General features: G+C 44.8%; 1 long non-coding RNA gene across 1 annotated transcript in view; it reads right to left on the minus strand.

The window, feature by feature from the left end:
* Positions 1–276: 276 nt before the first annotated feature.
* Positions 277–26,371, minus strand: part of LOC144284699 (uncharacterized) — a 155,479-nt gene continuing 129,384 nt past the window's right edge. Inside the window, exons 3-4 of the long non-coding RNA XR_013353147.1 lie at positions 10,049–10,126; positions 277–514 (exon numbers count right to left, since the gene is read on the minus strand). This is a non-coding gene — a long non-coding RNA (uncharacterized LOC144284699). The remainder of the gene's footprint in view (positions 515–10,048; positions 10,127–26,371) is intronic.

Consider the following 26,371-nt stretch of genomic DNA (forward strand, 5'->3'; position numbering starts at 1 on the left):
ACAATAATGTATACTTAAAATTTGCTATGAAGGTAAATCTTATGTAAAATGTTCTTATAATAATAATAATAGTAATAATGGCAGGAGGAAACTTTAAGGGGTGAGAGACATGTTTATGACCTTCATGGTGGTGATGGTTTCACAGGTGAATACTCATCCCCAAACACATTGAGTTGTATTCATTAAATATATACAACTTTTTACATGTCAATTATACCTCAATACTTAACAACAACGACAACAATAAAAAAGAATCTGAGTACCCAAACAAAGGACTTGAATCAACATGTGCTTTATTAGACAGGCAGAAGAGGGCAGGTGACCAAGTCAAGCTTCTTCCTTCCTTTCATCCACTGCCAGCTTCAGAAGCCAGCAGTTTCCAAAGTTGGGTTGTCCAGTTGATGAAGACCACAGCATTCCCCTGGCTGGGGTTTCTTCCAGGACATTCTGAAGTTCCAGAGTCTCTATAGGAGCCATGGAAAGAGCCAGCACAAGAGTCCACTTGTCTTGGTTTCTGTCATTTGGGATCAATTTTAGGATTAAAATAGGCAAAGTATATGTTGGGGCTTCTTCTACATCCTACACTCAATAGCTATTTCCCAAACACACCACTGTGCTGTGCTGATAACTATGTGGATGCAGGGATGAAGACTGTCACCTTGCCCTTTCGGGGCTCACGATCCAGAACGGAGGCATTCTCACTTGTTGAGAAAAAACAAAAACAAAAACCAGAGATGCCTGGGTGGCTCAGCGGTTGAGCATCTGCCCTTGGCTCAGGGTGTGATCCCAGGGTCCTGGGATCGAGTTCTGCATCGAGCTCCTTGCAGGGGACCTGCTTCTCCCTCTGCCTGTGTCTCTGCCCCTCTCTCTGTGTCTCTCATGAATGTATAAATAAAACCTTAAACAAACCAACAAACCCTCATATTATTCTATTCTCTTAACCCCTCCTGCCTAAACCTATTTCTGCTGACTAGCCTCTGACCACCCAGTGTGTCTGTTACCAATATCCAAAGCCCTGTCTCCTCTGCCTACATCAAGCAGAGCTCAGCTGCAATGAGGAATTAAAATTGCAGATCAAATGCCCTCATTCTTAGGCAAAATGATTGGGAGTCCACTTTAAACTACAGTTTTTGAATACAATAATGCTTCTTATATTAAAATAAGAATCAGTATTTTACAGCTTAAGGAACTTTATATACGTACAAGATGTATTCATTGAGATGGTATTAAAGCAAATAATAGGCTTTTCATTATAAATTGGTTTTTCTTCAAAGACTTAAATTCTTTCTCGTTGCAGTCACTTGCAACAGACAGCATGACCCAACACTTGCAGGGAGTTTCACGAGCGGTTTTATGTTTCCCTTGCATTTCTTTTTTCCACATTAGAGCACCCCACACTGTTTCTGTAAATTGTATTTGCTAAGTGTACAAGGTATCAACAGTTTTCTAACCGAGAAATAGTTCAGAAGCAGGAACTACTGTGTTGGAGAAACAACTGATTACATTCTGGGCCTTTCAATGCTGTCATTTCCAGAATCTGAATTCTGAGAAGCCACTGGAAATGTATCTATGCAGCGAATGTGTATCAGTAACTGCTGGAGTTTCATCTGAAAAAAAAAATACCACAAACAAACAAAATTCCCTTAAAGCTTCACAAAAGATCAAAACTGTTTTTGAAAACACTAATAGGGCCCAGAATTCTTATTTTCTAAGACATTTTTTGCATATAAAAGCATGGACACATCAATCACTGTCTAACGTTCTCATTCTCAGGGCACCTGAGTGTAAGCCTTCGACTCTTGGTTTCAGCTCAGGTCATGATCTCAGGGTCGTGAGATTGAACTGCTTGTCCAGCTCTTGAACTTCTCTCTGCCCCTCTCCCTGCACACTCTCTCTCTCTCTAAAATAAATAATCTTTCAAATACCAAGTTCTTCTCATTTTCCATAGCTCCCACGTATTCATTACTCGATCTAACATGTTTATCTTAAAAAGGCGATTGCCAGCAGATCCCATTTCAGGTTTAGGGTCCAGTTAAAGTGGGTGAATTCCTTGGGCTTGCAATCGCACCAGGTGGACCTGTTCCTCCTCCAGGCTCTGTCAACTCTACAGACATGCAAGCCCAGACCTGGGACTCCTCTCTGTCTTACACTGTTACTCACGGTCTCACCCACCATCACTGGGTCTCATCACCTCTGCACCCACACAGGTGCATCTGGACCCGGCCAGCTTATCTCCTTCCCTTTCCTTCCTTATCTCCTTCTCCTTCTCCTTCCCTATCAGCTCCCTACTGGCATAGCCACAGCCCTTCACCTGAATGGAAAAGACAGGCTCCTGGCTGGTATTTGCGGCAGCCAAAGTGCTCATCTTAAAGTATTTGTATATCACTCTCTGTTCAAAACGTACAAGGACTTATGTTCACAAACAGGGTATCACACAGAATCTTCATGGAGGGCCAGAGACCTTGTGTGACCTGGTCCCCAAGCTCCCCCTTCTCTCGGTTCGCTATGCTCTGGTGACACCAGCCTTCTTTTAGTTCCAGCAAAGATCATCTCCAAGCCAGGCCCTTTGCACGCGCTACTGCCTCTGCCAGATATGAAGCTAGAGGAGCCCCTGCAAATTACAACGTAGACTTTAGAGTCAGAGAAGTACTTCTTGAGACCTAAGGAGGGAATAGACCAACCTGTTCTACTGCCTCATAATATGTGCCCTTGAATATATTAAAGTCACACGAATTGTATAATTACAACTATTTTTGGACTGCCTCCCGGATCCATTATAAGCTCCATTATAAACAGACATATGCCTGTTTCCCCATTAAGGATATCTCCTTTGCTTGGAACCCCCACAAGATAAATAGATACCTACTCAATAAAGATTTGTCAAAAAAATAAATTAATGTTTTCTCCTTCTAAAAGCCATCCTGCCCCAGAATATGTCACTTTTTTTGTAATAACGATTTTTTTAATAGAAAAGACTGTTTCGGAAGAACAGAGAGCTCACTCCCTCCCTCTCTCTCAACATCCTTTGTTGCAAAAGAAATCTTTGTGTTTGAGCTGTTTCGTGTTTTAGGTTTATTCCTCACTCACATAAAACTCAATGTTAGCATTCTGGACCTGTGGGGGGCTTCCTTTCTCTAGAAGAAAACCCAAGCTGCTTTCACTTGGGAAGCAACCATGTTCATGTCAGAGCTGGGAAGACCTGCTGTGGGCTTGTGTCAGGACAGAGGAGGGGGAAGAGCCACGGGGGATGATGGGGTGTATAGGTGGGCACCTGACTTCCACTCGCCTACACCCCATCAGGACTCTGAGGCTTGGCTATGCCCAGCTGTAGGAGAGACCAGCAGCTAGGTTCTGGACCGAAAACAAGAGGAAATATCTTCCTGGTCAGCTCAAGGGCAATTCCAGACTCAAGGAAGAATTGTGTTTCAAGTGTTCCTCTCCTTTAAGTAGGCTTGTTGTGGTGATCATTTTGCAAGAATACATCAAATCATGATGCTGTACACCTGAAACTAATATAATGGCAGACATAAATAAATAGATGATGGATAGATGATAGATAGATAGAGGCAGTGTGAAATGTACAAGAATAAAATTAGGGTCCAAGTCCCAGGGGAACGGAGGTGGCACTGGGTGAGGAGGAAACATCACAGGAGGCTTCCTTCCTTCCTCAGAGGGTCAGGGGGCAAAGACACAGTGGACGGGTTCACAAACAGTTTGTTTACGGGGTAACTGGGACTGTGATTGGCAGCACGTGCACTTAATTTCTGAACTGCCCCAACAGACCCATTTCTCTGCCTTCCAGGTGAATATATAAGAACGCCATTACCTGTGTTACAACAATGGCCGGAAACAAACCTTTTTTTTTTCTTTCTTACTGAAATATACTCGATAGGTAACCCAGTGTAGTCATGAGGTTTAAAATACGCTGCTCCGACACACTTACACGTTGTACTACGACTGCCCTCGTAGGGACAGGGAGCCCCCCTAGCAGGTCACCCAAGTGCCATTTCTCTTCTACAGCGGGAGTAAGTGGCTGTGCTCTGAGCAGCTGTGATAATTGTCGTATCACCCCAGCCAGGTCCACCACACTGTGCGTCAGCTCTCTGGGACTCTGCCACGGGTTGCAGGTTGGTGCCTTTCAACATCTCTGCTCCACCCTTCTACTCTCGGTGTTTCGAGCTTGGCTTTTTTAGATGCACGTTTGGGCAAGACCACACAGTGTCCCAGTGCCCGGCACTCACTCTGCCCTTGTCTCTACCTTGTCTCTCTACTCTTCTAGCTCTTTTTTTTTTTTTTTTTTTTTTTTTGCCATTTCATTTTTGCCATGCCCCATCTCTCATTTCTGGATCCTTCCATCCCCCCATCTCCTCTCCTCCTCTCACTGCGTCGGATGCGGGGCCTCGATCATCTCGGAGGAGTGGGTCCAGCTAATTTCCTTCTCACGCTGGGCTGCAGATGCTACACTTCCACCCTCATTTCACTTGTGATGAATCAATCCAAAAATAAGTACTGAGAGCAGGGTATGTGCCAAGCACACGTGGGAACCATGGGGCAGAGGATTTTGTTCCCAGGATGTCAGAGACATGACCAAGTTAGCAAAATTCTTGGGTCAGTGTAGGCTGTGGTGTGACCCTGGAGCTATCATTTATTAGCTCCGTGACTTAAAGTGTTGAGCATCTACCTTCAGCTCAGGTCATGATCTTAGGGTCCTGGGATCGAGTCCCACTTCTGGCTCTCTGTTCAGCAAGGAGCCTGCTTCTCCCTCTCCCTCTGCTCCTCACCCAGCTTGTGCACTGTCTCTCAAATGAATAAATAAAATATTTTTTAAAAAGTGTTTACTTTCTCCACACCTGTGCTTTCCTATCCATAAAATGGGCCATAAAGAGGGCCTGCACTGGAAGGTGCTAGCAGAGGCTACACGAGATAATTTACAGGAAACATTCGCTCCACAGCGAGTCGCATCACACTAAGGCGTACTGAGATTTTATCACCTCCTCAATTCACGCTCCATTAGTGAAACGACCATACCGATCATCCTGACATCTGTGGGACACGTCATGGTTCTTCAACACATCTGTCATTTAAACCTACTACTCGCCATGCTCGGTCCCTCCTCTCCCGCTGGCATCTGAGTGAGAAATGCAGGGCTTGTACATACCAAGGAGCAGCAGGATGGTCTAGGGGCCCGAAGTCCCAAGTGGGTCTGCCTGGCTGAAAGCCATGGGGCCCGGGAGGCTACTGGTTCCCTCAGCCACAATTGGGGGCTCGAAGCCTAAGCACAGTGGGGGCTTGATCCTCCCTGGTGTGGATGTTTACTGTGGCCGGTGGGGTCCTGAGGATAATGCTCATGCACCACCTAGGGTTATGCCTCAGTTGCAACCTGGATGAGAATTGTGTCTTCTGGAGGCAAGCTTTTGGGGAGAGGTTGCTCATTTTCATTGTTTTGCCTGGAAATAGGAAATTCCCTTCCCGGAGTGATGCAAAGCAGCCTTTTGATCATCCTCCAGAAGCGCCCATATGCCAGCGCCGCGGCCCCCTCCAGATCCCCGGCACTAGGCTCTGCTTACAAAATTCAGGAGTTGCGGGATTCCAGGGGTGCAAGGATGTATTCGTGGTGATGCTGCTTTGAATGATTGCTAACTTTTTAAAATGTTTTCTCCTCGGTGCTTATTTCGTTCTCCAGCAAACGTGAGAAGCCAGCCCTGAGGTTACCGGGCCTTATGTCACCTGTGACAACACGGAGGCCCACAGAGCCCATGGTGGTAGACACCCCAACCCAGCCCGCTGGTCCCCCCACTCCTGGGCCGGTTTCCTCTCTGTCCTCTCACCCCATCGCCCCCCCCCCCCACCTCATTACTGAATTGCCATTCCTCTCCCTATAGTCAGTGAGAAGCCACCTTCTCCGAGCTTTCTGGTTATCTGTACACAATCGACAGTGGATACTTTGGGCTTATTGAGCTAAAGGAGGGTTCTAGAGCACGTAGGAGAGGACAGGCAAAGGGATACAAAAACACAGCACAGAATTTGCAGGGTGGACCCCCCCCCCCCCAATATCCACAGCAGCGGCACAGAGAAGGCTCCCATCATGGATGTAAATAATTTAGTCTCCCAACGAAGTGAGTTTTTGACACGAGTAAAGAAAAAGCCGTGGAGCACCCTGAAACATCAGGATAATAGAATACAGTTCCCTGAGGCCCCTTCAAGGGCAGTTTTCAAAGGCACTCGGTGTGGCTACCAGCTGGAGAGAAAGCCAGGGGTGTTTATGTCAAGAATTATGGGGTTTTTTAAAGGATTTTATTTGTTTATTCATGAGGGACACACAGAGAGAGGCAGAGACACAGGCAGAGGGAGCAGCAGGCTTCCTGCGGGGAGCCGGATGGGGGACTCTGTCCCAGGACCCCGGGATCACACCCTGAGCTGAAGGCAGACGCCCAACCACTGAGCCACCCAGGCATCCCAGAATGACACCCATTTTACAGATGAACAAACACATCATCTCTCCTTCTCCCACACTTGCTCCTAAATGCCCGCACTCCACATTTCCCTACTACACTGCCCCTTTCAAGAGGATTTCATTCTGCCCCAGAAGACATGTTTATAAGGTACTGCTTTAGTGGTGGGGAATTTGGAGTTTGAGAGGGTCTTCACCACCTAGAATCCAAATATTCTTAAAGACTGAAGCAGCATCTGAATTCTAAACCTGACTCAGCCATTAATCAAGGCCATCTTGGGATGTCCTCTAGTGCATGGGTAAAAGGCGAGTGTGGCCGTCACTGACGAAGACACTTACATCCTGTAGGCCCAGCGTATTCTAGCTCCAGACATGGTATCGTGGAGAATCCAGAGTAGCACTGCACATCAGCCCTGCTCCCAAGGAGCTTAGAACACAGACACGGAGGCAAAATTCACAGGTGGAATGATCACAGAAAGATTACATGAGAATGACCAGGAACTCAGAGCTCCTGCAGTGCTTGGCCGAGTTGGAGCAGAACTGTGGGGACGTGGAGGGGAGGCCAGGGTCGTGGGAACAAGAGAAGGATGCACCTTCCCAGCAGGACAAGGGGCGGGGAAGCTGAGGGACACAGCATTTGAGGGGTGATGGAGACACAGTGTCACAGCCCTGAACCATCATAGGAGAGGAGGGGCAGGCTGTGGGCACCATGGGAGGGGGCTCTGACCTCCCAGGCTTCCTGACCGTTCCTTCCCTGTTGCCTCAAACCTCATCCAAGCAAGGACTGGGGTTCCTTCTGTGTGACTCATTATACTGATTAGTCCTCAGTCACAGCTGTGACCATCAAAAGCACCAGCCCAAGACCCCCTGGATCCCCTCGGCATCCCGGGCCCCCAGTGTTAAAGGAAGACGAGGAGTCTGCCCTGCTGTGTCCTCAGCTTTGTCTCCGAGGTCTTTACCACGTTCACTCCCTGCCCCTCATTTCATGACTTGTCCTCTCTGTCCTCTGACTCCTACTCACCGACACGTTTTTTTCTATTGTCAGGAAAAGAGAAGACCTATGACTCTTCCACCCATCAGCATATATTCCATGTCCCTCCTCTCATGTTCCCTGGCTCCCCCACCAGGACCCTTCCCATCTCTGAAACTCAAAGCACCTGAGGCTTGGTGCCTCTCCCTGGCCTGCAGCCACCTGCTCACCCTGTGCAGGGAGGACCTGTCTGGACATGTCTGTCTCCACTGTCCACACTCCCCCTGGAGACCTGACATGAGCCGCCTCTGTGCTTCCTGTCGATGGAAACAGCAAACTCTAAGCAGAGGTCAGATCTTCCCACCACCTCATTTCTATGCAGCCTTCTGGAAGGAGGAGCCAATGTTGAAATTCCTCCCCTACTTAACACTCAGCAGGAGACCAGGGCCTCCTGGATCCAGCTGCCTGCAGATTTCATGGAGAAGCCAACTTTCCAGGCAGTTCACATAGCAGCCCAGAGAAGGAGCCCAGGCATCTCCTGGGAAGCCTGCTTATCTTCCAAATCAGGCATTTACCGAAGGAGAATCCCCTAGAAGGGACAAAGGAGGTTAAACTGGGCCACGCTCTGGCCCATGGGGGCTCTCAGGGGCACGGGTCTCCCAAGGCAGGTGGATCCCAGAGTTCTTTCCCTGGGTCACAAGGACCTTCTCTCTGGGGTGATCCTTTCCTGCAACAATCCTTCCTTTGTCCCTGTTTCACTGGGTCTCTTGTCCCCTGATGACCTGATTTCTGCACTACCTGTGGTCCTGGAGACGACAGGTACTTTTGTGTCATTGCTCCCTTGAGTTCTCTCCCCACAGGTCTTGCTGCACCCACCTGTGTCCATGGAGTGGCCCGTTGTGCCTGGCCATGGGGTGGTCCCTGGGAGCATCTCCAAAATTCAGAAAAACTGGGCATTCAGGCTGGAGGGATACTAGCAGGCACCTAATTGAAGCCCTCTGCTTATAGGTGAGGAGCCCAACATCCAGTCTGCTGGAATTATTTGCTCAAGTTCACATAGGCTGCTAATGACGAAACTGAGAAAAGTACCTCAGTTCTCCATAAATCTCGGAGATTGTGAAACCAGATAAGGAGGTTTATTAGAATTGTGGGATTTTTAAAAGATTTTGTATTTATTTATTCATGAGAGACACAAAGAGAGAAGCAGAGGCACAGGCAGAGGGAGAAGCAGACTCCCTGCGGGGAACCCGATGCGGGACTCGATCCCAGGACCCTGGGATCTTGCCCTGAGACAAAGGCAGACACTCAACCACTGAGCCACCCAGGTGCCCCTATTAGAATTGTGTTAACTGGGCCTAAGTAAGTAGTTTGGTGAAGGTCTGAGAAACTGGGGTGATGAAGCACATGGATTTGGGGCAGCTGGAGGAGATCTCTCGCACCCCTTTGAATTCCTCAGGGTCACTCATTTTCACCAGGTACAGGACATGTGGACCTGTACGATGATGGTCCTGCCCACCTGCTGATCCCCAGATTTCTGCTCACCGCCAGAAACCCTTGATAGAATTCACAGTCTCTCTCTAGGGGGTGTTGAGTGGCACATGATCACAGGGAGAGTGAATATTTTAGACCTCTCTAGGGCAAGACCAAGATAAGCCAGAGAGCAGTGGGAAGTGTCAACGGCAGCTTCTCCCGTCCCCGACATTGGAGAAGAGGGAAAAGATGAGCAGTATTTCACAAACGCCAAAGCCTGCTCTCATTACTAATTTGTCTGGCTCTGCTCTCATTACTAACCCCTAACAGCATGACAGAGACCCGGGGGCTGCATTAAAATTCTCCAGCAGAGGTGTTCATCAATGAGCACTGAGGATGGGAATACAGAGAGGGAAAATGATCCCTGGAAGATCATAACGAGGCTAAACAAAATCCCCAACAAATAACAAAGCGGAATCACTGGGTGAATAAGCGACAAACTGATAATATTAATTGAATGTGAAATTTGTATGCTTTAGGATATATTGTGGCCCAGAGGGATGCCGAAGTTCTCAGCTATGGGAACGGGGTGCTTCCAGATGGTAACAGAGAGAGCATGCAGCCCACTGGGAAGCCGTAACAAGAGGGTGGTGAGCTTACTACACTCGGATCCCCCACAGGTCAATGTAGGGAGGTCCAGATTCTCATAGTTTTGAAAGAACCCACGAGGGTTTTTTTCCATTTCACCTTTTCAGTTAAAGAATGCAGTGCAGTGTTGGTTTTTAGTGACTGCTGATTATTTTCTAAATACTAACAAGTTATTAATTTGGAAATTCTTATATTTCCTAATACTCTTTCTTTCAGTCCTGTTTTACTGGCGTGGCTACCCTGTTACTGAATGTGCACATATGACATGGGTGTGGGGGTGGTCATCATGCAGACATGTTTATGCCATTGCCATCAAGAGCTTACAGTAAAACAAGGAACATAATAACATCCTTTGAAATTCTTGAAGAGTTAGTTTATCATTTCCTCATGAATGACTTTTGTTGGTTGAAAAGCCCCTCCCTCTATAGGGAGAAATTATAATTATGTTTTCTCATGTCAATTCACCACTAACATTCCCAAGGTCATGTGGCTTCAAAACAGAATCCTACCTGGTCTGGGAGCAGAGAAGATCCCCTAGAAACATCATCATGGGTTCTGAGACGAGTCGTATGTTTTCATCACACCTCCTGCTTAGAAGAAACAGAGAACATGTAGGGAGAGGCTGGACAAGAAAACAAGGAACCTAGTTTTTTTGGGAGGAAAGGAAAGTAATGACTTATGACCAGAAAAATACAATAAAGGAATTTCCAAGAAGCAATATTCATGAGCATGAACAAAGAACAACCACACACACTGTAGAGACAAAGTGAAAGCTTTCATGAGAAGCGTTTTCAAATACGTTAAGAGTGAGATATAACAAGGCACACAGAAAAGGACAAAGGGGCAAAAACAAACATTATAAAATGAGATGCAGATGGAAATGATAAAGGCTTAGAAATTATAATCTAAAAATAATCTTGACAGAGATAGAAGAAGACGATAGATTTAGAAAAGACAAAGAATATTTGTAGATTTTAAAATAAAGGGAAAGTCCCATAGGTTAGGGATTCTGCAACTGCTTTGTGGTATAGGGTTGAACAAATAAATATATTGTAGATAATGAGAACTAAGGGTATCGCTGTCAGAGAAAGAATTTACAAATAAGGAAAAGGAAGAAGATCAGAAAAATTCTGTGGTGCTGAACTGGAGTTGAAGGTATCAATGTGGATTTATAATTTTAATATGTACTGAAAAATAGGGCATAAATACAGATGTGCATGTGTTAATATGGATACATTTACTCTCAGCTATAGCCACTGAGGGCAGCCAGAAACAGCAATGATGGTCCAGTATCAATAAGCACAATTATCATCCATGACTTAGCTTTTAAATGCTATTCTAAAAAAATAATAAAAAGACAAAGAAAAAACACCCCAAACAAAAACAGAACCAAGGCTCTTTAGTTGAAGTGGTTGATTCCAGAACTGAAACAAAGAAAATGCAAGATGAGCCTGGAGCAACAAACAAAAATGCACATACTAAAAGGGGACAGAAACCAGCCTGAAAGGGCTCACAAAGGCCAAAGTCAGAACAACTTGAACACATAATAAGTAAAATAAAGAACAAGTATTGGATTATCATGTGAAGAATAAAAGGAACATCCGTGAGCTCACACTGATAGAAATAAATGAATAAAGAAAGGGATGAATGCAGTGGCAATTCTTCCCAACAGCAGAACTCTAATTAATAAAAACAGAAAGAAAGAAACAGACAAAAAGTCACCTGTAGAACGACAGAGTGATACAGGCGAGATGCACTGGTAAAGGCTAAAATTCGTGCGTGAAAGTTTAAGCAGAGATAGGATATCTAGAGAATCCCAAAGTATCTTCCTCAAAATATGTAGGACAAAAGATTAACTTCACTGCAGAGAATCATGGCAGATGCCACTTTGGCCAAGGGACCAAGGCCGACATCACCAGTAACCCGTACTGTGCCATCTGGTAAGGTGCCCTGTGAAGGACATGTTGCATCGCTGGTGTCCTTCCTACTAAAGCATGGTCTTCATCTAGTCATGAGAAACAACAGAAAATGACGTATCAGATAAAGGGCTAGTTTCCAAGATCTATAAAGAATTTATTAAACTCAACAGCAAAGAAACAAACAATCCAATCATGAAATGGGCAAAAGACATGAAGAGAAATCTCACAGAGGAAGACATAGACATGGCCAACATGCACATGAGAAAATGCTCTGCATCACTGGCCATCAGGGAAATACAGATCAAAACCACAATAAGATACCACCTCACACCAGTGAGAATGGGGAACATTAACAAGGCAGGAAACCACAAATGTTGGAGAGGATGCGGAGAAAAGGGAACCCTCTTACACTGTTGGTGGGAATGTGAACTGGTGCAGCCACTCTGGAAACTGTGTGGAGGTTCCTCAAAGAGTTAAAAATAGACCTGCCCTACGACCCAGCAATTGCCCTGCTGGGGATTTACCCCAAAGATACAGATGCAATGAAACGCCGGGACACCTGCACCCCGATGTTTCTAGCAGCAATGTCCACAATAGCCAAACTGTGGAAGGAGCCTCGGTGTCCATCGGAAGATGATGGATAAAGAAGATGTGGTCTCTGTATACAATGGAATATTCCTCAGCCATTAGAAACACCAAATACCCACCATTTGCTTCAACGTGGATGGAACTGGAAGGTATTATGCTGAGTGAAATAAATCAATCGGAGAAGGACAAACATTATATGGTCTCATTCATTTGGGGAATATAAATAATAGTGAAAGGGAATAAAGGGGAAAGGAGAAAAAAATAAGTGGGAAATATCAGAAAGGGAGACAGAACATGGAAGACTCCTAACTCTGGGAAACAAACTAGGGGTGGTGGAAGGGGAGGAGGGTGGAGGGTGGGGGTGACTGGGTGACGGGCACTGAGGTGGGCACTTGACGGGATGAGCACTGGGTGTTATTCTGTATGTTGGCAAATTGAACACCAATAAAAAATAAATTTATTATTAAAAAAAGAAACAACAGAAAAATGCAAACAGCTCACCAGTATTCTTCAAAAGTACCAAGGGCACGGAAGTCAAAGGAAAGACCAAGGAGGGGGTCATGGTCTGTAAGGACCAAAACAAAGGACACTTGCAAAAAAACCTGGTGAAATCCACATAAGTTCTGTACTGCACTCAATGGCCTCCTATAAAGGTTAATTTCTGAGTTTTGAGAACTCTTCTATGATTATCTAAGATGTTGACCAAAGGAGAAGCTGGATGAAGAGCATATGGACACTCTGTACTATTTTTGGAACTCTTCTGCAAGTCTAAAGTTATTTCAGAATAAAAAGGTTAAAAGACAGGAAAGCCCCACTGACAAAAATAAATTTTAGGAAAGCCTGGGTGGCCCAGCGGTTAAGCACCTGCCTTTAGCTCAGGGTGAGTCCTACATCGGGCTCCCTGCATGGAGCCTGCTTCTCCCTCTGCCTGTGCCTCTGGCACTCTCTCTGTGTCTGTGTCTCTCATTAATAAATAAATAAAATCTTAAAAAAAATAATTTTTTAAAAATGGCAATAGCAAATGAATGGCATCAGGCAGCCCATTCTACACAGACCTCTTACCATTGCCTGGTAGAGACCACCTGTCCAACCAAATGTTTTTATGAAAGAAAATGAGAAAGGCCCTGTTTTATTGGCTGGACAGCTTCTTATGCTCAGAAGAGCATTGCTGCATGTGGGTCAGCTCTCGACTTCTCTATGAGGATCTTGCCCATCCTTCATCCACGCCCCTGGCTCCACGTAGGGTGAGTTTAGAACTCATGTTAAATCCTTCCTCTGAGTTATTTCCCAAAAGGCAAGAAGCAGAACATGATCCAGTCCGAGGGGCTTCCCTGATCCTTCCGAGGAGAAACCCCCCAATGCAGTGTGGGGTGTGCTCAAAGAGCAGGGGGTGAGGGACCTGGTTGGATCCTGAAACTATGGACAAAAATGGAGGATGGGGTTTCTCCCTCAAGCCGGGAGGCCAGCAAGGAGACGGCTGTTCCAACCTCCCGAGTCTGGCTCCGGGCTGAGCAACAGCACCAGGTTCTCACTCTCAGAGGACCAAAGCCCCGCTCCTCAGGGCCTTATGGAGAGATGGACAAGTGGAGGGACACCTTCTGTCCTTTTGCCCTCTGTGCCTTTGTTTTCTGCTGAGGAGTCACAAAGGACATTGAGGATAAGCAAAAGACAAGGAGCAAGGAAGCTCTCCATGGCGTGAATTCCTGAGCGTCTGGGAATGTGAATATTGCTTGACATGCTACTGCACTTATAATACTTAAAAGGATTTTATATTTGCCCTCTTATTACAGCCTCACTGCAACCTACTCCTATCATAAATAAATAAAAATAAATCTTAAAAAAATAATAATAAAATAAAAAAATAAAAGTCTTCTGGTTAAAAGAAAAATACCTGTGGTAGGCAGAAAATTACCCCAGAGGTGTGCAGGCTCTAACCCCCAGAAGCTGTGACCGGGTTGTCTTTTGTGCCACATGTGGGATTAGGTTAAGGGTTTGGAGATGGGAGGTGGGCCCAGCAGGCCCAGTGTCATCACCAGGGTCCTTAAAAGCAAAGAAACCTTCCTGGCTGTGGTCCAGGGGATGCAACACTGGAGCTGTGAGGTGAAGGAAGGGGCCATGAGCCCAGGAGTGTGGGTGCCTCTAGAAGCTGGAGAGGGCAAGGAAAGCGATTCCACCATGGGACCCCCAGGAAGAACCAGTGCTGCTTACATCTACATGGGACACTGGGCTGCGCAACTGTAAGATAATAAACCTGTGCTTGTTTAAGCCATCAAATCTCTGATAACTTGTTATAGCAGGACTAATAATAGAAATTATAAAAAGAATAGTAATTACTATTAGTGTAATAAAAAAATTTTACCGAAACATGGCAAACAGTATGGAAGTCACTTTGGGGGGTAACTGGTTGAAAGAAGTGGGCTCTGGGCAATGACAGTCAGAGCTCTGTTCTTTGTCAGCAAGGGGTTTGCCTGTCTGGTGTCTTGTCTCTCTGCCACTGGGATAAAAAATGTGCTTTTCTATTCTTTTCAGATAGCACAATGTTCCCTGTACTACCCTGTAGAATAGCAGGGGCCCGTGTGATCCACGAAAGGGAGAGTTTTGTGACTTCAACCAAAGAAAGAAAGAAAATTAATTTAAATCTTCTCTCCTCCCTGGGACATTCTCTCTCTTTCTCTCACTCATGCTCTGCCTTTAAACTTGATATTTTGTGCACTATTTGCAATCATATCAAAGATGATATGAAATGCCATGGATGGAATGTCTCCTCCCCGCTGGTAGCATACCTCCGTCACCTTGACTTTCCAGCCTGTGCCTCATCGATGGGGCATCTCCTGGGTCTTCAACACAACAGAGTCACGATGATCTCTTAGCAAATGTGATGACCATCTTATAACCACAAGATAAGCACTCAATAGATTCATGTAAATTATCTATCACTGCATAACAAACTACCCCAAAGCTCAGGCTTAAAGCAATAGATATTTACCATCCCCCAGTTCAGCAGGTGTTTGTGGCACAAGGATCATCAAGAGTTGCTGTCAGGTGAATCATGTGAAGGCTGTTCCAGGACAGCTCCCTCACATCCCTGGCAAGACAGTGCTGCCTGTTGGTGGGAGGCCCATTCCTCACCATGTGGACCTCTCCACAGAACGACTTACCTGTCCTCACAAGGTTGTGGCTGGTTCTCTCCAAAGCAGTGATCCAAGAGAGTACACAAAAAAAGACCACGATGCCTTCTATGACCCAGACTTGGATAACCAGCCCATCACTTCTATAATACCCTCTTGGTTACAGGTCATCCCTATTCAATTATGGGAGGTGGGGGATGGATACCGGGAGATGAGAATAGTTGGAATCATTCTGGAAGCAAGTACTCCAATTGGAAGAAAAGAAAAGAAGGGCAAAGCTAGGTTTTAGTGGTTTATGAGCTGCCCATGCTGCATTTTCATGTTGACTTGTCCTGAGGCCTTTATTATCAACCCACTAAGCCAGTCTCATCCTCCGTCCTCCCCACCCTCGATCCTTGCCTTTTGCTTGTGGTCAGAGATTACAATCCATTGACTGGGAGCTGATCTTGATTGACTGTGGGGAGAAGGAATGATTTGAGTCATTGCTAAGTAAATTTCTCTAACCTCCAAATTTCTTCTCATACTCAGGGTGATGGGACCACCCCAGCAGACTTTTTGAGAGATAAGAGTATTGATACGTGATTCACATAAAGCAGACTTCAGCTGATAAGCTGAAGGCCTCCCACAAATTTGATTTGGTGAGTCACTTCAACTCTATTGCTGAGTTCAGTCATCTGTTGAACAAGAGTAGAAGAGATCAGTGGTTCCTGAATTTGAGTGATTATCTCATTCTTCTGTGTTAAAACCAGAGTCCCAGACCCCCTCCATGAACATCATGATTCGGTAGGTATTTGATGAGGTCCCAGCATCTACATCTTATATAAAATACTTCAGATGGTCTGATGGTTTAGGGATCATTAAGCTAGCTCAGATTTTCCTGACTAGAGACGAAAGGCCCTTTTACTTTGGGGAGAGGAAATGGTGAGGGCTTTTTGCCTTGAAAAGAGTTTCTATATTATTGAGAATGGACTACATGACCTAGCAGGAGGTTTTCCAGTTATAAATAGCTAACACTTTATGCTTCCAGGTAGAAAAAAAGTTTGTGTTTGGTGGTGTAACACCTTATTATAGTAGATTTGGTCTAATATTGATTTATCTATAGATTTCTAGTCATTACCACTTTCTTCTAGGGCAGTAGTTCTTGAACTCTAGTGTCAAAAGAATCACCGAACCTAGAATCATCTTCCTGGGCCAAGGTTTCCAAAATTTCCCCAATAAGAGCCACCTGGTAGCACTTGTTAAATGCAATAATACAGAGAAATCTCTTCCCTATCTAGGTCATTTTGTAAACAAATGTTCCAAGCAAGTCTGAGAAAGTCTGCTCTTAGAGGCTATAGGTGGAGGGAATCTAGACATAATATACTCCCACCTTGTCCTTGGGCACATGAGGTGAGAGAGGCCACCCACCTGGCTAAAGCTCCATCTGCACTGCATATTGTCTTTTGTTGTTGTTATTTTGTTTTTTGAGTGACGGAGAGTGCGGGGTGGGGAGAGGGGTGGGTAGACAGAGAGAGAAAGAAAGGATTTTAAGCAGACTCCCTGCTCAGTGCAGAGCATGACTTGGGGCTCAATCTCATGACCCTGAGATCATGACCTGAGCTGAAACCAAGAGCCAGTTGCTTAACTGACTGAGCCACCCAGGCACCCCTGGACTGCATATTGTCTTAAAGGTTTTTTGCATATTAGGTCTCTAGAAGCATTGTGGGCTTGACACATCTGGTTGGTCTCACTGGAGACAAATTAAAGCAATAAGATAATGCAAGACAGGAAGAGAAAACTAATTAGCAAGTTCATTTTATGCCCTGTCAAAAATTTTTTTAAAAAAGGAGAATGGAAAGTTAATAAAGGCCCTTAAAAATTTTGTTATTTAACCCTGTGAACCGGATATTTCCTGGAGTCCAAGAACTGAGAGTTCCAGTGGTAATTAGGGGAAGACAAATAAGCTATTCAAATTATAAATAGGAAACATGCTTTCTAACCACTGGCTACTTTCTCCAAATCATTTCAAGGGTGACCAATTCCAGTAATAATCACAGGAATACCTAATTTGGTGGAGATCCCAATGGATTATAAATTATGGTTTTATGACAATGGAAACAGGCATTCACTAGATAGCTCCATGGAGACCACAACCACAGAAGAAGAAGAGAGTGGAAGTGTTTAGGATGTTCAGTCAGGAAACTGGCTGCATTGATTCCAGACCCCTTGGGTGGGTGGGGGGGGCTTCATGCTGAGAGGGAGTCAAACAGGAGCCCTTGCCCAGCCGTGAGGGGGTGACAAGCTCCTGGACTCTGCATCGGTACTGACCTCCACCCTGATTTATGGACTCTTGACAGGTACTTCTAATCCTAAGGCCCCCTCCACAGACCTAGGAGGGCCCCATAAGTCTCGGAAACAGTCCAGGCTCCCTAGGAGAAGCCACACAAACACACTGCCTTAGAGTCTCGTCTCCGGTTTCTGCTGGAGGCTGTGGGAGCCCGGCTCTGCTGTATTTCTGCTATTCGTGCTGTACAAGGAGCTTCTGAGAAAGGAAGATTCCATGCTCTTCCCACTGTCCTGCCTTCTCTCCATTCATTCCCTCATGCCTCCCTAAGGAAGAAAGAGTGGCTGGTGTGATTGACCAGCACTTGACATTTTTTGGACCATACTTTTAAAACAGGTGATGTCATTGCATTCGAAACTGGGGCACATGCTCCCTTACACTTTCCTCCTTCCTGTTCCACTGCCCACCCCAGGCAGAGGGGCACTCTCCCCCGACTCCCTCCATGGGGTAGGAAGGAGGTACCGTGCTTTGACAACCCTCCACCTGTTTTCTTTCCTTCTGCCTGTCTTCAAATGAGCCAGAGGGTCCTAACTTCTTGTCCTTGCAGCTGATTGAGAAAACAGACTTGGAATTCACTACCCTCAATTCTGTATTACCAGCTCTTGTAAGCCTACATTGGGTCATTTCAGGGTTCTGGCTCAGTCGTTCAATTCTCACCTAATTTATAAAATGTCGGTAAATCCACCATTGCTTAGAGCCTGCAGGGCAAAAAAAGCAAGACACAGAATGAGTTCTCAATAAGCAACATTCAAGCTCTGTGGTCTCTGTAGTCAAACCGCCTAGGTCTGAAACCTGATATTGTTCCTTCCAGATTGTGTAACCTTGAACACACATTTAGCTTGCCTGGCCTGTTCCTCATCTGTATATAAGTCAAAATACCAGTTGTCAACCCAAAAGATTATTGTGAAGATTAAGTGAGTTAACACATGTAAAACATGATGCTTAAAGTGCCTGGAACATAGTAAAGGATAATTGTTAGTTTTGTTATTGTTCCATTATTATTAGCATCAAGATAAGAAGTTATCACTTTAAGAATCAACGTTCAAGTTGAATAATGCACAGCATCTCTAGAATTATAAGGGCACAAAGAGACCTGTGGGATTCGGCTGACATTTAGCTCAACGCTAATCAACAACCACAAAATCTAATCTATCCAAAGATGGTATCAGTAGAAGTATGTATCATCCGGATTGAAGAGGGATCATCCTGGGCTCCTCTCATTAGCTAACAGTGCATCTGAGGCAGTGCCTCTCTGTGAGGCCACAAAATTAAGGAGCATTAGCAAATGGGAGCATAATCAAAGGACGGTGATCAGGATGCGTACCACTGGCAAACAAGACAAAGTGTTAGAAAATCTGCCTGTTTTTGTAATCCAAGGAAAGAGCAGAGCACTGACATATGCTCCGGGGCTGGGGCGGCATGATCTGCAGAAAAGCCAGGGAACATCCTGAGCTTTACTCACATCTCCTGCATGGCTGTGCTGTGTGACCTTGGGTAATTGAATTCATCTAGCTGATCTCAGTTTTTATCATCAATATGATGGAATGACTCTCAATTCCTTCCAGCTTTAATATTCCAGGATACTGGAGGTAACATTGGATTTGGATGCCGAATCCTCCCATTGACCACCCCTGCCTGTTTCCCCGCCAGAGCTCTGGCTGCTAAAATAGAAACAAACAACTGAGCCAAATGGGAAAGACGATAGTAGCTAGACTGACTGCAAAGTCATTTGGAGAACACGGCTTGGCACTGATATGGAAACAAGGGGTGCAACCACCTCTTTGGCCCCTGAATTGAAGCCAAGGCCACAGATCACGACTGATCTCCTGACTGAGCCACAAGCTGCCAAGTTTGAACGAGGAATAGTCCAAGTGTGTACCAGGGCCTAAACGATAGAGCAGGGGCACTGTCACCTCCCTCCCTTAACCGGCTGCGGGAGTCTCTAGAGGGAAGACAATCTCCTTCCGTTCCTTGGAACATCATGATCTCACATTTGTCTGAGTCCCTTTTCTGGGAAAATGTGATGACATAATGGCATTTTGACTCTTCTTTCTGAGATGGAGCACCACATCGGCCAAAGACCCCATCATTGCTTTATTAACATCTTACTGATTTCTTGTATGCAGCGGCGTCAGTGTGGTCAGATCCAGGCGTTCATCACCCAAGCTGCCTTCATGAATGCAGTGTAGCTTGAAGGGCAATTGGAAGGGAATGATAAGACCAGCCCTCTTCTCTACCACAGAAGGATGTAAGAACAGCCACACAAGTTATTATACCTTTTTAAACAGAGACTTTTCTCTTCCACCTCCTTTATAGAAACACTTCCTAACTATTTAGAATTCTTCAGCCTAGGTAGATTTATCACGGTTCAGCAAAAGACATAAAAATCTTGGGATGGGAAGTGAAGAATTATTGATGGCCTACTACAGCGAGGTATTTGGATACAAGCTCTCCATCAATCCTTCTAGCAGTCTCAGGATGCAAACAGCATTTGCCACATTTACAAATGACGGAGCCAAAGCTCTCCCATGGCCAGGAAATCAAAGAGCTGCTTTTGAACATGAGTCTTTCTTATTCTAAAACCCACATTCTAGGTGACCACCATTCCCTGGTTTGCTAATGCATATCTCACTGCTCTCAGCAGAGACAGAAAAGAAAAGTTGTAAGTCAGGATCAAACTACCCATGTGCACTAAAATATCTCAAAATGTATGGAACACACACCGCTTTGGAAGCACACCCAGACTGTAAGGTAGCCGTGCAAGTGTGGTCCTTCACTAGTGGAGCAGTGAGAGGGAGCTGATGTTCTGGTCCCCAGCACTTCACACACTGCCTGGTACCTTACCCTCCAAAAAAGAGTCGGAAAGGTCAAACTGTTAGACAGCCTTGATCTTAGCAGATGTCACAGTGAGCTTCTCACTCTGCCCACTGTTGTTTCTGGTGATGAACTAAAACAGATCTACCGGCCAGTGGGAGAATGGGGTCTGGAGATCCTTTTGTCAAAATACAAGCAAGGTTCTGACTATTTTATATGGCATGATTATCCAGTAAGTTCAGAAGTCATAGTGCACTGTCATACTATGGATATGAGAAACCATCAGCCAGTGTGAACAGCATTGGAGGCACCGATGCACAGACGGTGAGGCCTGTGTCTACCCATGACCCACGCTAGAATGGAAGACATCTTCGCGGTCTTCATTTGAGCTCTGTATGCATGCCCCTGCTCCTCTGTAGAAGTGGTAAGAAATTCTGGGCCCCAGGGAAAATGAAAGAGAAAGTGCCAGTGCTTTCCCTTCAAACTCTACAAATGTCACTGTCATTGCCACTGCTGATCAGGATTTAGAGTCATTTCCCAGAAGGGTGAGGCTCAGCCCTACTCTTCTCTGCCTCCATTACTTCCTGGCATCCCCCCTTTCCCTTCATAATTGGAATTAAATCTCCCTTGTGCTCTGTCCACCCAGCAGCACAAGGTTCTCAAATTGCCATGTATTAGTCTCAGCCTCCAAATAAAAGAAACCATTACTCTCTCTTTTAGTTTCTAAAATCTTTAATTCAGCAAAGTCCCTAGTTAGTGGAGGAGGAAATAAAAACTCACTGCCAAAGGTCCTCAGATATAACTCTCAGGATCTACCCTAATGTGCATCACTCGATTCCTAGACCAGTATATTCTGGCTGTGACCAAAAAATATTACTACCTATGATTCCCTGTCTCACTGTCTCTGGGTTTATGTGATCTTCTGAAGGACGGACTGAACTTACAAGGTAAAATCTCCTTGGCATCATATCTAAATTTTTAATAGCCAATTGATTACTCTTAGGTGAACAGCTTCTGGATGACAGACCATTTCACAAGATCATGGGATCCTGTGAGCATCTGCTCATTGTCTCTTCTTTTGCTGTAAAGAAAATCCCTTGATAAAAACTGAACAATCTGGGATTTGATAATAAGTATAAGATGTTAGGCCTCTGAATGATGGGAGAGGCCATGTTCCACTCCTCATCAGCCTTTCAGAGAGCTACAATGCCAAAGCATCTGATGCCAGTGTGTCATGCAAAGCCTTCCACATGACCTTCTCCCAGGGTGTAGGTGTTTGCTGGGTGGGAGTAGCAGCGAACCAGGACCAGGCACTCTGTTTATTAGACAGGTATTCTTGCAAACTGCTCCCACCTTTAGATCCTGCCGCCACACATGCCACAAATGTCATTTCCATTTGGGGACAGAGAGCCGTTGGACAAGCCCAGACTACATCCCATTACTGGTTCTTGAAGAGTAGGTCAGGTCACCTGGTGTCCACGGTCACCCTGGTGGCAAGCTGGAAGCCATTCCTCCAAAAAAGGATACCATTGTCTGGAGAGGGCACAGATGTCTTCCATGTGCTCAGAGACTCACGCAAGCTCTGTATAGCACTCCAAACATTTCAGATGTTTTAGGTGCCATTGGATCTGCCGTCTTAATGTGAAGGCAGAGCTTCTTGCTAAAGCCAGGGCTAACTGGAGAACTTGCCCTTACTCTGGACTCTACTCAAAGCTAATAGCTTTTCCACTTACCTGTCAAATTAATTGGCCTAGCACATTTCGACAAATATTGCCTTTTCTCTAGTGATGGAAGGAGCAGAAGATGTAATAACTCCTTGTCTGTAACTTTTGGGGATGATCCTAGCGAGCCTCTGTAGAACATCAGAAGCTAAAGGGTCAGGGTCTGTATTTTCCTAGAAGTGATGTCCAACCGTGCAAATACGTACACACACAAACACACACACATATGTATATACATGCCATGTGTCAGAAAGATAGCTGTATTTCTAGAGCTATCCACTTGATAATACAAAGAATGTGACTTCATTACATATTCCTGAATTTTTTCCATGTATTTATTTATGTAGAACCACATTCGGGTTTCTCACTCCATCCACAGCTTGGTAGTCAGTAATACATGTATTGGATTGCCCCACTCCCTGTATTTTTTAGCAAATGTCTGATAACTTGTGACCAGTACTACCAGGCAGTGAGGGTTCTTCATGTGAAGTTATTCTACTGTATTCCCAGAACACAGATGAACACTCACTTTGCACACCCAAATCTCAAACTCACTTCTGTGGTACCAATTTGGAGTCAATACCTACACCACTAAGAATAGACTTCTTGAATGGTCCTCATTAAAATATGGGTGGCGGGATCCCTGGATGGCTCAGCGGTTTGGCCCAGGGCGCAATCCTGGAGTCCTGGGATCGAGTCCCATGTCAGGCTCCCTGCATGGAGCCTGCTTCTTCCTCCTCCTGTGTCTCTGCCTCTCTCTCTCTCTCTCTCTCTCTCTGTCTATCATAAATAAACAAATCTTTTAAAAAAAATAGTAGGCACTCAATAAAGGTCAGTGGCTCATCATATTATTAAAAAAATAAAATAAAATAAAACATGGGTGGCAATCAGGTAATGAATCATCATCAATCTCATGATTTCATTTATCATAAAGACCAAAAGCCACTTTCCACATCCCCTGTTTCTGACAATAAGCCTCTCAACAAATATTAGGAACACGGTATATGTTTAAAATCACACGTTGTGCTTTCAGACCAGATGTCAAAGCCAGCAGTAGGAAAATAATACTCCCTTTCTTGTGGACCCAACAATTTAGAGAAGGAGGAGAACATGGAGTTATTAAGGAGGGTTTCATAGAGGAAGTAAGATTGGAATTGAACTTGCAGATTTGGGGATAGATCCTCAAAAGCAACCACAAGCTTTCAAAACCCTCAATCTTTCCTCAATGCAGCACCATCCGTAGGCCAGTTAAGTGGAAGAGGAAAAAAAGCAGAAAACAACCCGAAAAAATCATGAGATCATGCTGGTTCACTCTAGCAAGTACATTTGGGTATTTTCATTTGAAGGAAATGTTGACTGGGCATTGGGCCCTTCACTCATTCTGTCTCTGGTGTTATTACATTCCTTATCTTGTGCCAACCACACACTTTATTTCTCTGAAGCTACAGGGCTTAATGGATCCTGCCTGACCCACACATCATCCTGCATTTCTTTTATCCCATGGTTCTTGAGCGCTGTCCAAAAGATCCAAAGAACACCACAAAGTGTTGACAGGGTCAGTTCGGTCCTGTTCCCAATAATAAAATACACTCACAAGTATGCACATGCACAAATTTAAAACCATTATAGTTACAAGTTAAAATAAGGGCTCAGTGTTTATTTTGACCAAAGTCCTTCTTTCCCCATTCTATATTTGCAGATCTCAAACCCCTGCCACAGACCTCTGTCAGGATGCTTGCATGAGACCTACCAGGGCAGCATTTTTTAAACTATAGTTTTAGGCCAAGCATGGAAAAGAATCCTTATTTAATGGATACGAGGTGATATTCAAGAATCTGGATTTAGGCTGTGATGGTCTTTTGATGTATTACTTTGGTTAGATGACAGTCCTCAGTTCCTCAATCAAACATGAATCTAGGTGCTTCTGTAAAAGTATTTTGTAGATGTGATTAAATACTGTAATCATAATCACTGCATGGCCCATCTGCCAGTGACAGAGACCAACACTGAGCCGCTAATATGGCACCACTCCCTGGATGATCAGCCAGCTAGCTGGTGGCAGTTTGATTGTACTGGACCATTTCCATCCTGGAGAAGGCAGCATTTTGTTCTTATTATATTAGACGCTGACTCTAGATACAGATTCGCCTTCCCTGCATGCAATGCTTCTGCCAAAACTATCATCTCTGAGTTTCCAGGATGCCTCATCCACATCATGGTATTCCACACAGCATTACTTCTGGTCAAGGAACTCACCACACAGAAAATTAAAGTGTGGTAATGGGCCCATGCTCATCTACTGGTCTGACCATGTTCCCCACCCTCCTGAAGCGGCTGGCTTGATAGAACAATGAGATGGCCTTCTGAAGACTCAATTAGGGCACCAGCCAGATGGCAATACCTTGCAGGGTGGGGGCAAGGTTCTCCAGAAGACTATGTATGCTCTGAATCGGTGTCTAACATACGGTGTTATTTCTCCCATGGTCAGGATTCATGTATCCTAGAATCAAGACTTGAAAATGGGAGTGGCTCTGTGCATTAACGATAGTGGTCCACCAGCAAAATTTTTGCTTCCCATCCTTGTGACCTTAAGTTCTGCTCATCTAGAGGTCTTAGATCCAAATAAAAGGTTTTTCCCATCAAGGGGAAAAGAAACAATGATTCCATTGAACTAAATGCTGAAATTGCCACCCAGACACTTGGGCTCCTCATCCCTCTGAATCAATGAGCAAAGAAGAAGTCTACTGCATTGCCTGGGGTCAGTGACCCTGATTACCTAGGGGAAATGTGGTAGATACTGCACAATAGAAGAATAGAAGAGTATATCTGGAATATAAGATACCACTTCGCGCCTCATGTAGTACATCATGCTCTATGATTAAAGTCAATGGAAAACTACAACCAGCCAGTTGGGGGGCTGCTCATAGCCCAGATGCTGAAAGTTTGGAACAAAGAACCATGACTAATTGAAGTGCTTGCTGAGGGTAAAGGCTATATGGAATGGGCAGTGGAAGAGGTAGTTGTACCAGCTACAACCATGTAACCAGTTGTAGCCACAAGGACTATACTAGTTATAAGAACTGCTCCCTTATTTTGTTATGAGTGTGTTTGTGTATGCCTTAACCAAATATTTTTCTTTGTTTTCTTCTCTGTATTTTCTTATCATTTAACATAAGATATATTAATAGCAGTTAACTTTATATCCCAGTATTTATACTAAAAGATATCAAGGGAGGGACGCCTGGGTGGCTCAGCAGTTGAGTGTCTGCCTTCGGCTCAGGGCATGATCCTGGAGTCCCGGGATCGAGTCCCACGTCAGGCTCCCCGCATGGAGCCTGCTTCTCCCTCTGCCTGTGTCTCTGCTTCTCTCTCTGTGTCTCTCATGAATAAATACATAAAATCTTTAAAAAAAAGTATCAAGGTAGTAAGGTGGACTTCACCCAAGGACTCTGCATCTTCTTCTAGAGAAGAGTGAGTTTTTTGGTTGTACACACAAGATAGCTGTTATCATGTTGGGTGAAAGTACAAGTGAATGATCATCTCTCTTTAGAGGCTAATTATGGCTTAAGGTGCCAAGTTCACCAGGGGGTGGATTGGACTGTGATGGTCTGTTAATGTCGGCTTAGCTACAGCTCTGTTATTCAGTGGAATGCTAGTCCATCTAGCTGTTCCCGTGAAGGTATTTTGCTCACATTGTTTTAGCTGGTATTTAGATTACCTTCTTCTACTGTAGGAAAACATTTTTCTTTTTTCAAAATATTTTTCAAGGTGCCACCTCAAGATTCAGTACCATAATAATCCTATAGCCTAGGCAATTCCTGAGTTATCATCCTTGAGTGACAGCAAAGCAAAGAGGAAGAAAAAGGACTTTCTCAGAACCATACAGACTCAGACTTAAATACAATAAATACACCTCTAAAAATCTGTTTAGTCTGTTCATCAGTAACTTTGGCTAAACTTGAGGGAAACATAGTGACTCTCTTTCCTTCATGACCCTCCTCAAGCCCAACAGTCTCACCACTGTGGGTAGTTTGCCTTGACATTAAGTAACCTCTGGAAACATTTTTGTATAATTAATAACTTTTAGCACTTACTTCTGTTGGCTACAAAACCAAATGACTGCCGTTTGTAACATTTAGTCTCATCAATTCTGACATTCTTGAAGGATTTGATTTCTGTTAAGTGCCTGGTGACAAATGGCATTAGATAGAGAAAGTTTGTGTAACACGGCAGCCAAAGCTGTATCACGTTAAAACTGACAGTTCTGAAGACAAGAGTTTGTAAAAAATAACCCGCTGATCAAGAAGTAGAATTAAAGAGAAAGCAAGGGAGTGGAATG

This window comes from Canis aureus, chromosome 15 (genome assembly GCF_053574225.1).
Source record: "Canis aureus isolate CA01 chromosome 15, VMU_Caureus_v.1.0, whole genome shotgun sequence".
In the NCBI taxonomy this organism is placed as follows: Eukaryota; Metazoa; Chordata; class Mammalia; order Carnivora; family Canidae; genus Canis; species Canis aureus.